Below are 15,987 nucleotides of genomic sequence, written 5' to 3'. Positions count from 1 at the left end.
CGTTTTTGAGCTGGAGGGCTTAGATTCCAACAGAGCAGACACAATGCCTAAATTTGTTTTATAGCTGAAGTTAGGGAAACCCTCTTAATGAATGAAAACCAGATCATCAGACCTCACTGCTATAGCTTTATTTTTATCCAGGATCTTATAATATTAATCCTAACAAACCTACAAGGATTAAAGAAAAAACAAATAATTTGTCTCTTTTCCTCCACCTAAATCCTTTGATTTCCCTCAGTAACTTTCTAGGCTGGAAGATTCACTGATTATTTGCTTTATCAGTGATAGATACAGCATAAACAGCCTTCAAAATGATATTTCAAACTTTCCTTGTTAAATAAAAGACATGGTATGTTTTTAGGTTTTTTAACCAAGGCCTCAGTCTTTCTAAAACTGCTGGGGTTTGTTTTTTTTAATAACCTTACCTTCTTCTTTGCAATTGTAATTCTGAAGATAGATTTAGCATTATCTGATTTAGGTAAATGAAATAAAGCAAATTAATATACCCCGGGATTTAGTGGCTAGTTACAACTTGTTTACTAAGAGCCAATGGTGAATCACATATATTCTGGTTTAAGTAACAAAAGACATTGCTCAAGACAAGATGTATGTATTAATAGTAAATAAATATATCCTTAGTAAATATTTATTGCTATGCAATAAACCATTAATAATGTCTCCAGTGGAATCTTTTTTCTTTATTCAGATGAAGAGACAAAGAGTCTGATTCTGACTTTGGATATAATCAGGTTAAAACCAGTGCACAGGGGATAAGAATCAACATTTTTCTCCTGCTTATGGTAATGACTCCCATAGGTGGCTTGCACAAGATGAATAAATGGATCTCTATAGGGCAGAGCATAACCATGCTTCCTCAGGGTCTCAAGGAGAGCCTGCAAGCTGTAAAAATGTAATCCTTAGTGAAGACCTCTAGAAAGCATATATTTATTGAAAAAATACCTATCGCCTCCCCACACCCCCTGAAAAAAAAAAGTCAGTGAAGCAACCCTGAGAATCTGAGCTTCAGACCATTTATCTAACTAGTCTTTAAAACAATCTTTCCCTCTGCCTTTCAGAGACCAGACTCCTGTCTTGGATTTTGCTCCCTGAAAAGTATCAGGCTATTTCAATATGTTGCAGTAATTATGGAGATAATGAATACAGCATTATGCAGAATAATTTTAATATAATAGTGGTAAGAATTATTTTTCTATGTCTTCACTGTTGGTTGAGATCAAATATTGGCTTGTATGGAATATATCTCTACAAACAATGAAAACTGAAAGCTTCAGTAATGAAATACTGTCTTCAAAATGCTAGGAGTAAATTTGCTAATGCTTTTACTGAGCTCTCTCAGGTAACTGGTTTTTAGGCTTAATGACTTTTAAGGTTAGTTACAGCTTTGTCAAATTATTTCCTGACTTTGAAAGAAGAATTTTTTCACCTATTTTTTACCTTTTAAGAATTATTTTCCTCTGTACTTATGTGTATTATAAGTGTTCATTATTCCAATGCTTCTCTGCTGTGACACAAGCTATACAGGATGTGATGGAAATACTCAAATCAAGACAGAAATCCCAAACAGAGCATCACGCCTCATGACTTTTTCCTCTTTTAATTAGATCATCTTTCCCAGATACTGTGAGTATTGAAATAACAGTTGCCTACAGGTGGGTGACACTATTGTTCTATCACTGCATACGACAAGCCGAGAGAATACACAGGAGCCAAAGCTGATGCTAAACATCACCTTGTTATGTTGGAAGTACCATAAAATTAGAAACTAAAGGCAGGAAGAGAACGATTGTAAATATGAGCATCAGTGCCTAACTGGAGACAGCAAAGAGGGGTCACGAGGAAAGGAAGCTAGTTTACACTGCTGGCTGGTCAGATTAAAAAGAGGACAAGGTGGACAGTGTAGCACTATCTTTAAAGGAACATAGGTAAGGGCTTGAAGTGAGATTTAGTTTCACTGAGCCTTGGTCAGGCTCCCTAGAGACCAGTGATGTAGCTGAGCTATGAGATACGGTTTTGGATCAAGAGGAGTTCAGTTTGTTCAGACCATGACTAGCGAAGTTATTTTGTATCTCTAAGGTCTGACTCTACAGGTGTTTTTGTTGTTTGGTGTTTAAACCATCTTTTACATACCAGAAAGATCTGTGAAGGTCCTCTGAGAGTGCTCTCCTGCGAGACAGAGGTAGCTACTATACTAATTTTAAAATCTTAAAGAATTTAGAAATTATTTGTGTTTGACCCATTTGAAAGGAACAGGAAAGGTCAGAGGTTTAGGAAGAGGGAAAAGGACAACCTAACAAATAAGATGGGAAAGCATTGCTGTTCAACATAATATTAGAGGGAAGTTGTCAAAGCCAGAGACCACAGGAAAAATAATAGCTTAAATCAACAGAGGTGTAAAGAGAATCGTTAATGGGTTAAGAAGTGGGTACCACAGGTAGAACAGGGAAGGAAACAAAAGCTATCAGCAAATCATGGGCACTAGCTGATAGGTATTTGAGGTTCGAGGAAGCTAAGTTAACAAACTTACTAAACTATTCCAATATATTTTGAACAGTAATGGATAGCTGGAGACTTGGGTAGGAAGATGAGGAAAGGGAAGCAACAACTTGCAGTTGATATGCTGCAATCTTGAATAATCTGGTTTACATTGTAACCCTATTAAAAAACAGAACCAGCACTGTGAGTTAAAAATAGGCAAACATCTGGAGAATAACAGAATCTTAAAACCGAGGAAGTAAAGGTTTAAAAACAAATAATAATGACAGAGAAACGTGACTGCTTTTTGATGTTACAAGTGAAAATGTAATAGCTGGAGGGGACACAGTAGCCAAACTATCAAGATCTTAAGTGGGCTTACAAAAAGGTCTCTGAGCAAAATCTTACAACATTAGCTCAGTAAGCACTGCCATGTGAAGTAAGATTTCAAATGGCCTGCAAACAAAGAATGCTGATAAGCAGCAATGTGTATAAACTCAGGGATCAGTAAGATCAGTAAGCAAGACATCCCAGAGGAAGTTTTTAGGTTTTTCTAGTTTCACAACTTCCATAAAGATATGAAGAGCATTAAGAGCACTTTGATTACATTACCGCACGATACTGACTGTTTTGTAAACACACAAATATACTAATGTGTAGGGAATCTATCAATGCAAGAAAAGTGATTATTCTCTTGTTCCAGCAAAAGTATGTCAGACAGCTGTGCAAAACAGGGGCATAGCCAGGATCAGAGTATGTTGTATTCACCCTCCCACCTGGACACAAGCAAGGAACCCGTCTAACTCTGAGCCAAGCTATTCATGCAGTGCAACTGACCTTCTGGAAGACCTCCAAAAGGCATCCTATAGTACACCTGATAATTTTGTTCACAGTCACTGAGCCATACTGACAGGCATGAGGGAGAGCAGACGGCATTGTGTCCTTTGGGAGGTGGTGACTGTTTTCACAGATCTCTGTGGCTTTTCAACTACTTCTCATGCCTTGTAACCCGTAGAATTTCCAAATGCCCATCTTCAAAGGGTAACTGATACTGTGTCTTATGAGAGCTTATTCAGCATAAGTAGAACAATAAACGAAGGAATAGTCAGGAATGAAGAAACAAGGACAAACAAACAGAATTTTATTTGAAAAGGAAAATGAAATGAAGACAGGTTCTCCATTCTGAAGTGCCAATGGACATGAATAATTTCATGTGTAAGTTCAAAGTGTGGCACAGCTGATATCTAAAATATTCAGATATGCATGTTTGTTGGGCTGTGCCCATCCATGTCTCTAGGAGCAAAATACAACACACCATTCAAGGGAAGGTATTGATATAGAAATTTTAATTATGAAATAGAGACATGTATAAAGGTAACAAGTTAAAACTATAACTTGTCAAAGCTTACCTATAATAATAAAAGACTCTATCTACCAGCTTTGCTTTGCTAATTAGCTGAATACATGTCAAGAATGATTAATGAGCAATTGATTATAGCTTGCTGTTAACCTGGGAATAAAGATTAAGAGGCAAATCCTGAGTTAAATCCAGAGGTACAAAGATCCTGCAACAGTGACTCTGTGCACAAGGACATACAATGTACAAAAGGAATTGTAATGAGGTGATAGCAACAGAATTTGGGGTGCACCTTTTTCTGTATGTGGTTGGTTTAGGCATAAGGCAGATAATGCACCTTCACTTCAGAAAGAACAACTTGTGAGTTGAGTTACCACCCTGGAAAACTTCTCTTACTATTCCATTCAAATTCCCCATTGTTCAAAAAAACCTAAAACTCGCTTTGACTGAAGAGAGTAAAATGAGAAGAAAACTACTTGTCAAGATTTCAGAAAAATCAGATAGACAGAGAAAAAATGCCAGAGTGATGTAAATGGTTCTCTCTATACATATGTACTTAGCACTAGGAAGGAACCCTATTGCAAATAATCCATAATTTTTTTGTCTGGCATAGTTTTCAAGTCTCAGAAGCAAATGACACATGAAATACAGCACAGTGTCCAGTACAGATGGACAAAGATTTAGAAGCTATACCATGCAGACCAAATCTATATTGGCAGGGAGATAAGCTAAATTATGCAAACTTTTTCCTCTTTCCTAATTCCCATGTTTTCGATAGAGACACTCTGAGATTCCCTAGGCAATTATTCTGTACGATGCCAGGAAATTAAACAACAATCTCCATTCAAGAGCAGGTTCCACTGCTGAAGTAATCAGGCAGACCTCATCCAAATCAGTGCAGTAATTTTATTTCCACCAACAGAAGATCCAACTCTATTTCTTGACTTTTCCTCCTTCTCCATATTCTTTTGTGCTCTTTACACTGTGTTCTTTTAATATTGGTAAAGAAATTGTTTTCTCTTCTTCCACTGGTCACATATAATTTTGGATTGATTCAGTTTGCCAAAACAATACAGTCACAATTTTCTGGTGATGTGGAAATGCATCTTGAAATTAAATACGTCCTGCAGCAGCAAAATGTTTCGCTGCCAAATAATATATACAGCTCTAATTTTAGAGATCAGTGTCATTCTCACTCCAACTGGCCTGACAAAGCTAAAAGAAGAATCCAGTATTTTTATCGTATGTTATTCTACTACAGAACACCATGGCTTTCAGAAAGATGTTTTTCTTCACCAGACAGGAACTGCACAGAGTCAGGCATTGACAACAGGGAGAATGTGATCTGATGACATTATTCAGTGAGTGAGTCAGTGCATCTACTCAGGCATGAAAAAGAAAGGAACTGTGTTTTAATGTGGTATGTACTGTCACAGGATTATCAAAGGAAATACAAGTGGGTGACAATGTGCAGCTACATTAAAGCCCTTAGCGTTTGAGTTCCTCAGTACTGTGTGTTGTGAGCAGAAGCAGAACATAAGAAACCTTTGGAGCGCCAGTGGCGCATGGCACAGCCTGCATAAACAGAGCCTGTACAAGCCTCTGTGAATGCAAATCTCTTGTGGCAAAACTGCAACTGTTCTGGCCCCATGAAATTAGAGTTTAACTGCAAAGTTGAAAGTCCTCTCCATACTAGGATTCAAACCTTTCTGCTGTTGAATGTTTTGTGATGTTGGGATTTTTACTCAAGGACCCTCTTCATGAGTGGGATTTTTTATGATAGTAAGAAACATCAGCCTTTGGTCCCCATGTCTTTTAATCTGAAATTCATCAAACACCATAACAATTTATATTGCTTTAAAGGCATGTTTTTCCAAATGTACTGAAAGGAACACACTGAGAAATGAATTCTATAAAATATAGAAGAATTTCAAACATCCAACAAAATAAGCTGCTACATTTTATAAGCAGGGAGTGTTCTCAGGCACTGATGGCTACTTTTTTTCAAAAATGCCTTTAAAAGAAAATTTCTCTTGAAGTTTCACAATAATAAACAAATACAGTTCTCTCTCTATTAACTATACTATACTATCAGAGAATATTCTATAATAAACTGCTGCTCTTTGTGCCAATTGTGAGTTCCTGCTGTTGTTAAACTATTTAAGTAGGCTGAAGAACAGGACTCTTGTAAATGTCTGCTGCATCCTCTGTTATTTTGAAAGAAGATGGTGACTTGGTAAGAAGTAAAAGGGAGAGGGGAAGAGAAAAAGAAAGAGAGAGAGGGAGGGAGGGACCTGAATGCCAATATTCTTCTGTCTTGTGTTTCTCTTTTCCCTGCATTTGTAAGGTCTTTCTTTAAAACCAGGTTTTATCAGGCAGGATTAAGTAGCATTTCCCTGTATAATTTTACCTGAAAATACCCCCCTTTTTTTAAAATAAACCAAATAGAACAAAAAAAAAACACTAAAAAAAATTGTTTAGACATAACATTCTGACCAATGGAAGTTGCAAGTTCAAGTGGCACTGTCTCTGTGGTTTTATCATGAGTCTCACAATACACATTTGCAATACACCCTGAATGGTAAAGTGAAAGGTTTATTTAACAGTCAGTTTTCAGCACAGGTTTCCAACTTTCAGAGTTGCTGAGATACACTTGAAAATGTGGCCAAAGAGCCTAGAAAGAGAAATGTAGGAAAATAATAATAACTGTAAATGAAATCATCTGGTATGGAAATTTAGAATCCTTTAATCTGAGACTGAGTGATTGACTGAGATTAGCAGTTCTGAAGGACAGGCTCTGCATCTAAGAACTGTGTAATTCCCATATGATTTAAGGCACTGCAAGCACATGGTGATGTTTTCTGGGCCACTGTTTTACTCTAATGGCAGATGGCACAAGGAAAGAAAATTGCTATTTCCAGAAAAGGACTGAAGCTTGGTTAAAGGAGGCAGGATCTGAGGAGCTTGCAGAAGCACTGTAGAAAGGAGATCACAAAATGAAGACGCTTTGCAGCTGCTAAAGACCAGCCAAGAAGTCTGCCAGCATAAGAGAGACAAGACACTATGCCCTGGATATTTTTGGATATATCTAAATAGCACAACATAGTTGGGTTTCTTTTTCTGCTGCCTCTAAGCTCCAGACTTGAAAGAAGTTACTCGCATGTCATATAAACATTCATAGTGACACTGAAGTGAAAAGGAAATCTTAAAGTGCAGAAAGAAAAAAAAAAAAAATCAGTCTCTTGAAGTGTTTCAGACTCAATATTCAAGTGTTGACAAAGAGTTAGCTATTCATAATTTAGAAATAATGCTGTAAGCATTGTGTATTATTTAACTGCAACAAAGGGAAATGATAAAGATATTTCTTTTTTTGCCTGGCATATTCTGGGGGAGGAGGGCAGAGTTGCTATCTACTTGAATTGTACAATATTTACTGAATTTAAATTCCATTTTGTACACACTATAAAGATCTTTGTATAAAAACAGTACAGTTATCAAACAGGAACTGTAAAGTTCATAATAATTTAGCTGTATTAACATATTTTGTATATTTTTTAGTGAGTGAATTAATTGTAAGTTGTGTATGTTTTATTAATCATTGAATGATTGGTCTGTAAGTGTTTAATTTAAAACATTATTGATTTGCAATATGTGTGTTTCAAGTTTAGTGTTTGGCCACATTCGCCTTCCTTTCTGTCATTATCTGCTGATTAGTTTATCTATAATTGAAGTCAATAAAATCTCCTTAATGTACTGTGTTGCTGTGTATCATTAAGTACTGGTTGTAATCATGGAACTACTTCAGTGCTTTGGAATCGTAAGAACATGTAGAGGATGCCCTGATATTCTCTTTTTTACTGCATAAACACTTTTACACACACAAAGCATAGAATCATAGAATCATAGAATGGTTTGGGTTGAAAGGGACCTTAAAGATCATCTAGTTCCAACTCCCCTGCCATCGTCAGGGACACCTTCCACTAGACCAGGTTGCTGAAAGCCCCATCCAACCTGGCCTTGAACACTTCCAGGGATGGGGCATCCACAACTTCTCTGGGCAACCTGTTCCAGTGCCTCACCACCCTCATAGTGAAGAATTTATTCCTAACATCTAACCTAAATCTACCCTCTTACAGTTTAAAGCCATTACCCCTTGTCCTATCACTACATGTCCTTGTAAAAAGTCCCTCTCCAGCTTTCTTGTAGGCCCCCTTCAGGTACTGAAAGGCTGCTATAAGATCTCCCTGGAGCCTTCTCTTCTCCAGGCTGAACAACCCCAACTCTCTCAGCCTGTCTTCACAGGAGAGATGCTCCAGCCCTCTGATCAGCTTCGTGGTCCTCCTCTGGACTCGCTCCAACAGGTCCACATCCTTCTTATGTTGGAGGCCCCACAGCTGAATGCAGTACTCCAGGTGGGGTCTCACGAGAGCAGAGTAGAATTACCTCCCTCAACCTGCTGGTCACGTTTCTTTTGATGCAGCCCAGGGTACGGTTGGCTTTCTGGACTGCAAGTGCACATTGTTGGGTCATGCTAAGCTTCTCATCAACCAACACCCCCATGTCATTCTCCATAGGGCTGCCCTCAATCCATCCTCCACCCAGCCTGTATTTGTGCTTGGGATTGCCACGACCCATGTGCAGGACCTTGCACTTGGCTTTGTTGAACTTCATGAGGTTCACATGGGCCCACCTCTCAAGCCTGTCAAGGTCCCTCTGGATGGCATCCCGTCCCTCCAGCTTGTCAACCGCACCATACAGCTTGGTGTCGTCAGCAAACTTGCTGAGGGTGCACTCAATCCCACTGTCCATGTCATCGACAAAGAAGTTAAACAGTGCCAGTCCCAATTCTGACCCCTGAGGAACACCACTCATCACTGGTCTCCACCTGGACATCGAGCTGTTGACCACAACTGTTTGAGTGCGACTATCCAGCCAATTCCTTACCCACCAAGTGGTCCATCCATCAAATCCATGTCTCTCCAATTTAGAGACAAGGATGTCATGCAGGACAGTGTCAAATGCTTTGCACAAGTCCAGGTAGATGATGTCAGTTGCTCTTCCCCTATCCACCAACACTGTAACCCCATCACAGAAGGCCACCAAATTTGTCAGGCACAGTTTGCCCTTAGTGAAGCCATGTTGGTTGTCACCAATCACCTCCTTATTTTCCATGTGCCTTAGCATAGTTTCCAGGAGGATCTGCTCCATGATCTTGCCAGGAACAGAGGTGAGACTGACTGGCCTGTAGTTCCCTGGGTCTTCCTTTTTTCCCTTTTTAAAAATGGGGGTTATGTTTCCCCTTTTCCAGTCAGTGGGAACTTCACTGGGCTGCCTCAACTTCTGCCACAACTGCCACCATCCACAACCATTGGAGAGTGGTTTAAAAACTTCACCTGCAAGTTCCCTCAGGACCCATGGATGCATCTCATCAGGTCCCATGGACTTGTGCACCTTCAGGTTCCTTAGATGGTCTCAAACCTGATCTTCTCCTACAGTGGGCAGTTCTTCATTCTCCCAGTCCCTGCCTTTGCCTTCTGCGACTTGGGCGGTGTGGCTTGAGCACTTGCTGGTGAAGGCTGAGGCAAAAAAGTCATTGAGTACCTCAGCCTTCTCCATATCCCGGGTAACCAGGTCTACCGTTTCCTTCCAGAGAGGGCCTACATTTTCCCTAGTCTTCCTTTTATCACCAACATGCCTATAGAAGCTTTTCTTGTTGCTCTTGACATCCCTGGCCAGATTTAATTCTATCAGGGCTTTAGCTTCCCTAACCTGATCCCTGGCTGCTCAGACAATTTCTCTGTATTCCTCCCAGGCTACCTATCCTTGCTTCCACCTCTGTAGGCTTCCTTTTTGTGTTTGAGTTTGTCCAGGAGGTCCTTCTTCATCCACGCAGGCCTCCTGGCATTTTTGCCTAACTTCCTCTTTGTTGGGATGTATCGCTCCTGAGCTTGGAGGAGGTGATCCTTGAATATTAACCAGCTTTCTTGGTCCCCTCTTCCCTCCAGGGCTTTATCCCATGGTATTCTACCAAGCAGATCCCTGAAGAGGCCAAAGTCCGCTCTCCTGAAGTCCAGGCTAGTGAGCTTTCTGTGCACTCTCCTTGCTGCCCTGAAGATCTTGAACTCCACCATTTCATGGTCACTGCAGCAAGGCTGCCCTTGAGCTTCACGTTCCCCACCAGCCCCTCCTTGTTGGTGAGAACAAGGTCCAGCATAGCACCTCTCCTCATTGGCTCCTCTGTCACTTGGAGAAGGAAGTTATCATGAATTAGTAGCACAATCTAACATGAATGATTAGCACAATTTTATTTTAAATTATAATCACTAGGTTTAATGGCACCCCATTACCTTAAATTCTGTTTTAGTTGCAGAATAAGTATGTAGTCATCAACTGGAATAAACTGGTCATCTTTAAGCAACAATCACACATATTATTGTAGGAAGATCCTTGTTCAAATAAAAGAGAGCAAAAGGTCGTGTGGTTACTGTGTCAGCTTCAGCCTCCAGAGAATCTGGCTTATGCACTTTTTTGCCGTGGAACTCTATGTGGCAGCATAATGTCAGAGAGGCCTCCAAAACACCAAGCATCTCAAAAATTATTCAGTAAAACAAAAAGTAAACCATATGCTAAAGCATTTTGATCAATCAAGGTCTTAATTTCTCCATGCCAGATCAGCATAGTCCTAGAAGAAGTATTGTGAATGAAGTTGTCTACTTCACATCACATACCTAAGCTTTCTTTACCAGGCCTTGGAAGGGCTAGGGTACCAGGAATATGATTTAAAATAGCTAGATGATCAGAGGGAGTGTTCAGCTAGCCAACTACAAGAAATGGAGCAGTGAAGGGGAGGGATAGTCACCCTCTGCTTTGCACTTGCTAGACCACATCTAGAGTATTGCATCCAGTTTTGGACTCCCCACTACAACAAAGGCAGGGGTTCAGGGGAAGGCTACCAAGATGATTGAGGCTGGGTCATTCACCGCAAGAAGAGGCTGAGGGACCAGTGCTTGTTGAGTCTGGAGGAGAGATGGCTTCGGGGGGACCTAACAACAGCCCCCCTAGAACCAACAAGGAAACTACACTGAGAAGATGAAGCCATGCTCTTGAAAGCACTGAGTGGGAGGAGGACAAGACAACAGTCAATAGCTGGAAAGAGAGAAGATCAGACTGGACATAAGGAAAAACTTTTTCAGCACAAGTACAGTCAGGCAGTGGAGTATTTTCCACAGGGAGATTGTGCAGTCTGCATCCTTGGAGGTTTTTTTAATACCCAACTGGATATGGCCCTGGGAAACACAGCTTGATCCTGCAGCTGACCCTGCCTGAACAGGAGGTTGTACTAGAAACTTCCTTAGTTCCCTTCCAACATGAACTATTCTTTGATTCTGTGACGTATTTTAATACCGTGACTTTTAAAAAAAGAGACAGTATCAACTACAAACAATCAAAGTTTAAATTTGAGAATGCCCACACAGATGGATAGAGAAAAATGTGTTTACTTTTCCATTGCTGTGAGCTGTCCTCTCAACAGACCAGACTGGGAAGAGTATGATTATTGCCACTACAGGACTCAAGCAGGTTCATGTTTGGCCAGCAGGGATTGCTAACAAGGGATCTTTAATTCTTCTGCACTCTTCCATGTCATAGAATCATCAAATGGTTTGGGTTGGAGGAGACCTTCACACATTTAGTTAGACTTTCTTTAAAACTGCTGTTGTACTGAAAACGATCAGTGCAAAAGATTGTCTTTAAGCACTCCATAACTCACAAGAGCAGCTAATGTCTTTTAAATATTTACGTATGAAATTGTTTGTCCTGGTTTCAGCTGGGATAGAGTTAATTTTCTTTCTAGTAGCTGATATAGTGCTGTGTTTTGGATTTAGTATGAGAATAATGTTGATAACACACTGATGTTTTAGTTGTTGCTAAGTAATGCTTACACTAGTCAAGGACTTTTCAGCTTCCCATGCTCTGCCAGGTGCACAAGAAGCTGGGAGGGGGCACAGCCAAACTGGCCAAAGGGCTATTCCATACCATATGACGTCATGCTCAGTATAGAAACTGGGGGGAGTTGGCCAGGGGGCAGCGATCGCTGCTAGGGACTGGCTGGGCATCGGTCTGTGGGTGGTGAGAGGTTGCATCACTTTTGTTTTCCCCTGGGTTTTGTTCCTCTCTTTCTCTCTCTCCCTCATTGTTTTCCTTTTCATTACAATTTATTATTTTATTTTATTTTATTTCAATTATTAAACTGTTCTTATTTCAACCCATGAGTTTTCTTACTTTTGCTCTTCAGATTCTCTCCCCCATCCCACTGGGGGGGAGGGTGAGCAAGCCGCTGTGTGGTGCTTGGTTGCTGACTGGGGCTAAACCATGACATTGTTCAACTTTGCACCTTTATAAATATATTGTCACAGGCTATACATTAAATATAAGACCAATCAAGTGGAAAACCGATTTGTCAGTATGATGTGATTTACTGACAGAGTATTTTCTTTCTCAGTGGAAACTGCAAATGGAGGATATATTCTACAACATAGTCTGTTTTGGTATCTGACCGATTACTGATCATCTTAACTCTTACTGAGGAATACTGTCATGTAAACTCTGAAAATAAAAAGTTATTTTATTATCTACAAAAATGCTATGTCAATACATTTTAAAAAAACCACTTATGTCTCTTAAATGTTTATACTTGCTCAGATCTTCAGCTAAAGTCAATAACATTTATTACCATGTATACTATTTATTAAACATTAATACATATTTCTGTTCTTGAATCTATGTGGTATCCTACTAATTTCAACAAGGAATATTAACAAAATACTTAATAAGCCTGTTAGAAAAAGAGAATCCCATTATTTCAGAGTGTCTATTCATTCTTATTCAGAATGAAAATTTGAAACGTCTCTGAAATTAAAATGTAAGAAATTACTAAATTAAGGTCTATAAAATGGTTCCTTTGCTAATATATTACTCACCACCCAAGTAAAATTTCTTTAATACTCATACCACAATATAACATTGGAAAAGAAATTAGTCTAAAGGGTAAAATTAAATCAATTAGTTCATTTTGTTTCATTTAAATTATAAATTTGAAACAATTCATCTCAACTTGAAAAACTTTGCTGTACAAAATATTGTAATCTCTTGTATTCTTATGTCCTCCACATAGGCATACAAGTTGCTGTGGATGCTACAATGATTTAGAACTACTTCAGTGTATTTTCTGCAAATAGATACTGAAAGGAATAAATTCACACCAGCCAGTTGCTTACAGGTTTGGTACTGGTTCAGGGGAGCTGTTTCAACCAAATATTTTCCTTTCAGATTGTATGAAAATCACAGGGATTGTTTGACCAAATACTTTTAAAACCCAATAGAAGTAAATGAACTGTTCAAATCATATTTACAGCTCAGTCACATTTTGTTTCTGTAATATCTGTAGCATATGCCTCTATATGATGAAGTCTGGATTTTCATTACAACATTTTGTTAGCAGAGGTGTTTGACTCTGACTGAGGAAAAAAAGACAAATCTTATTGGACCACTATGATCTTCTTTTCATGAACCTATGTGAAGAGAGGAACATTTCTGTCAGTTTGTCACTCTAAGGGGTATTGTAACTATGCTAACATAATTATTTCAATTTAAATATATTTTGGCTGTAACAGCTCCATTCTGAGGCCCATAGATCAGAGACTTTCTAAAAAGGCAATACCTTGGACTATTATGGATAAAATAATAGTCCAATATGGATAAATAAAAGTCCAAGATAAAAGTTAATAGAATGGGTAGCAATTGACTAATATGAATTCACCTAGAAAAAATCTTCTTTGTTGCTGCCTGTTCTTTAGTACCAGTAGGTCTTCAACTAGCAGAGTCAACACTTTGGTCTGGCTCCACCACAGCTATTTTGCACAAAAATATTTGCTCATAAATATCCTATACTAGCCAATAAATGAGAATTGCCACTTCTGTTCTGCTTCCATTCATCAGATAGAAAGCAAGAAAACATGAAAAGAAATCAGATGCTCAGTTATTAACTAGTTAAGTTGTCAACTAGTCTGTAGTTCTCTGAATCTTCCTTTTTGCCTTTTATGTATATGGCAATGATATTCTTCAGTCCCTCTTCCTCTCATCTGGAATTTTACCTGACTTCCATAACCTTTCAAAAAAGATGGAGTAGCTTTGCAGTGACATCATCCAACCCTATTAGCAACCTTGGATGCATCCTGTAAGGTCCCAGCAACACATGTCTATAGACATTGTTGTAATCTGTACAAATGGTCCCTAACTTGGCCCTATTCTATCAATGGTTCACTGTATGCTTCATCATTGCTTCTTGGCATAGATATAGGCTGACCTTACCTGTGAAGACTGAAAAAAGGGAAATATTGAGTACTCCATTTTTTTTCTCTGTCATTTGTAACTAATTTGCCAGCCTCATTCTGCAGCAGTTGCTTGCTATGCCTGCCCTTATTCCTGCTTGGGAGATTGTACCAGTCTTGTACTTCAAGAGTTGTACAATCTGAGTATCTCCTAGCACTCAAAGCTTCTTCCTTATTTGTAAGCAATTGGTTCAGTAGAGCACTACTCCTAGTCGGCATACCCAGTAGCTGTATTAGGACTCACGACACACTTCAAAAATCTCCCAAATTTCTTGTGCACCATTGTGTTGCTTTCTGAAGTCCCCCATGAGAATCAGGACCTGCAGACTTGAGGATTTTCCAAATTGCCACTAATCACTACTTAGCTCTGAAGAGTTAGTTAGAATTTTCATCCTGACCAAAATAAATATTATCAAGCAAGAATATCTGGGAATGTCTAGTAGCGTTGAGCTGTACTTAGCATCAGCACAATGCAAAATCTATAAAATATAAAGTCAATCTCAAGAGTGGAGGAAGATAAACAAGGCACATCCTCTATTCCTTTCTCCCTACCTCAGAAGTGGGACAGATACACAAAGGAGCTACCTACACCATCTTGTATGCTTTCACTGTACAAGTACTGAGACTATTTGAAGACTGCACCTCCTTGAGCACTATCCTTTTTAAATCTACCCTCAATGTATCAAAACCTAATCCTCGGTAAATATTCTGAAGTTTGTGTTTAATGCAGAAAGAAACATGCGAGAGCAACAATTGGAGTAATCTGTCCTTTTTTAAGCAATATTGTGGTATTACTTGATGCTACATGACCTAAAGGGTACACAAAATTGGAACAAGTTTCCAGGCAGACTTATAGTTGGATTTTTAAGGGATGAGTCTTGCTTTAATTTCAATTCAAGTAATAGCAACATACCCACTGTAAACTTCTATACTACTAACAGTGACATTTACAAATTTCCTATTATTTAGAGTAAGAATACCAATTTTAACTTCTAATGACTGGAATCACTCTTAATTTGGGAAAGCCAGAGATTATTCTTGCCAAAAAAAACAGTCTGGGTATTTTCCCAGAAAGTTTAAATTAAGATTTAATGGTTTGAGTCTTTTGTTCAATTTTTCTCAAATAGAATATTATATTTCAGTTGCATTTTATCTTCTTTTTTTTTTTCTTCACTCCCTTCTTTGTATAATTGAATCTCCACTTTGGCAATATTCCCGTATCATTTTCTCCAGTCAAATAATATCCCATTCTAAGCCATCTAGTTTCTGCTTGCAAATCTCCTGAGTAATGCATAATAGGAGATTACACCACCTCTCAAAACCAACTTACAGGCTTACCAAAATATTGCTGGAAAAACTTAGCATTCTTATTTTTATATGTTTCCCAACAGAGGGCCAATTAGTTTTGGAAGCCTTCAGGATCTCATAATATGGATAGGAGATTTTTATGATTTATTTATAGATGCAGAAGGTTTCAATTAGATGGTAAGGGTGAAAGAGTCACAGTTGAGGATGTGGTGGTTTCTGTTCTAGTTGCAGGCCTAAAATTATATGATGAATCACCAGAGCAGAAAACTCACTATTTTCCTTTCTTGTCAGACCTGTAGTCTTCTATGATAGAAAATTTTGTACTAAAAGAGCATGCCAATGTCACTGCTTATTTTCCATGTATAAAACAAGAAAGTCATGTCCTATTCATTTGAGTTACACAAGTTATAGAAAATATTTCAATGCTATAAAGCATTTGGA

The sequence above is a fragment of the Ciconia boyciana genome, chromosome 5 (genome assembly GCF_034638445.1).
Source record: "Ciconia boyciana chromosome 5, ASM3463844v1, whole genome shotgun sequence".
Taxonomy (NCBI): domain Eukaryota; kingdom Metazoa; phylum Chordata; class Aves; order Ciconiiformes; family Ciconiidae; genus Ciconia; species Ciconia boyciana.
Note: the sequence above shows the minus strand (reverse complement) of the source record.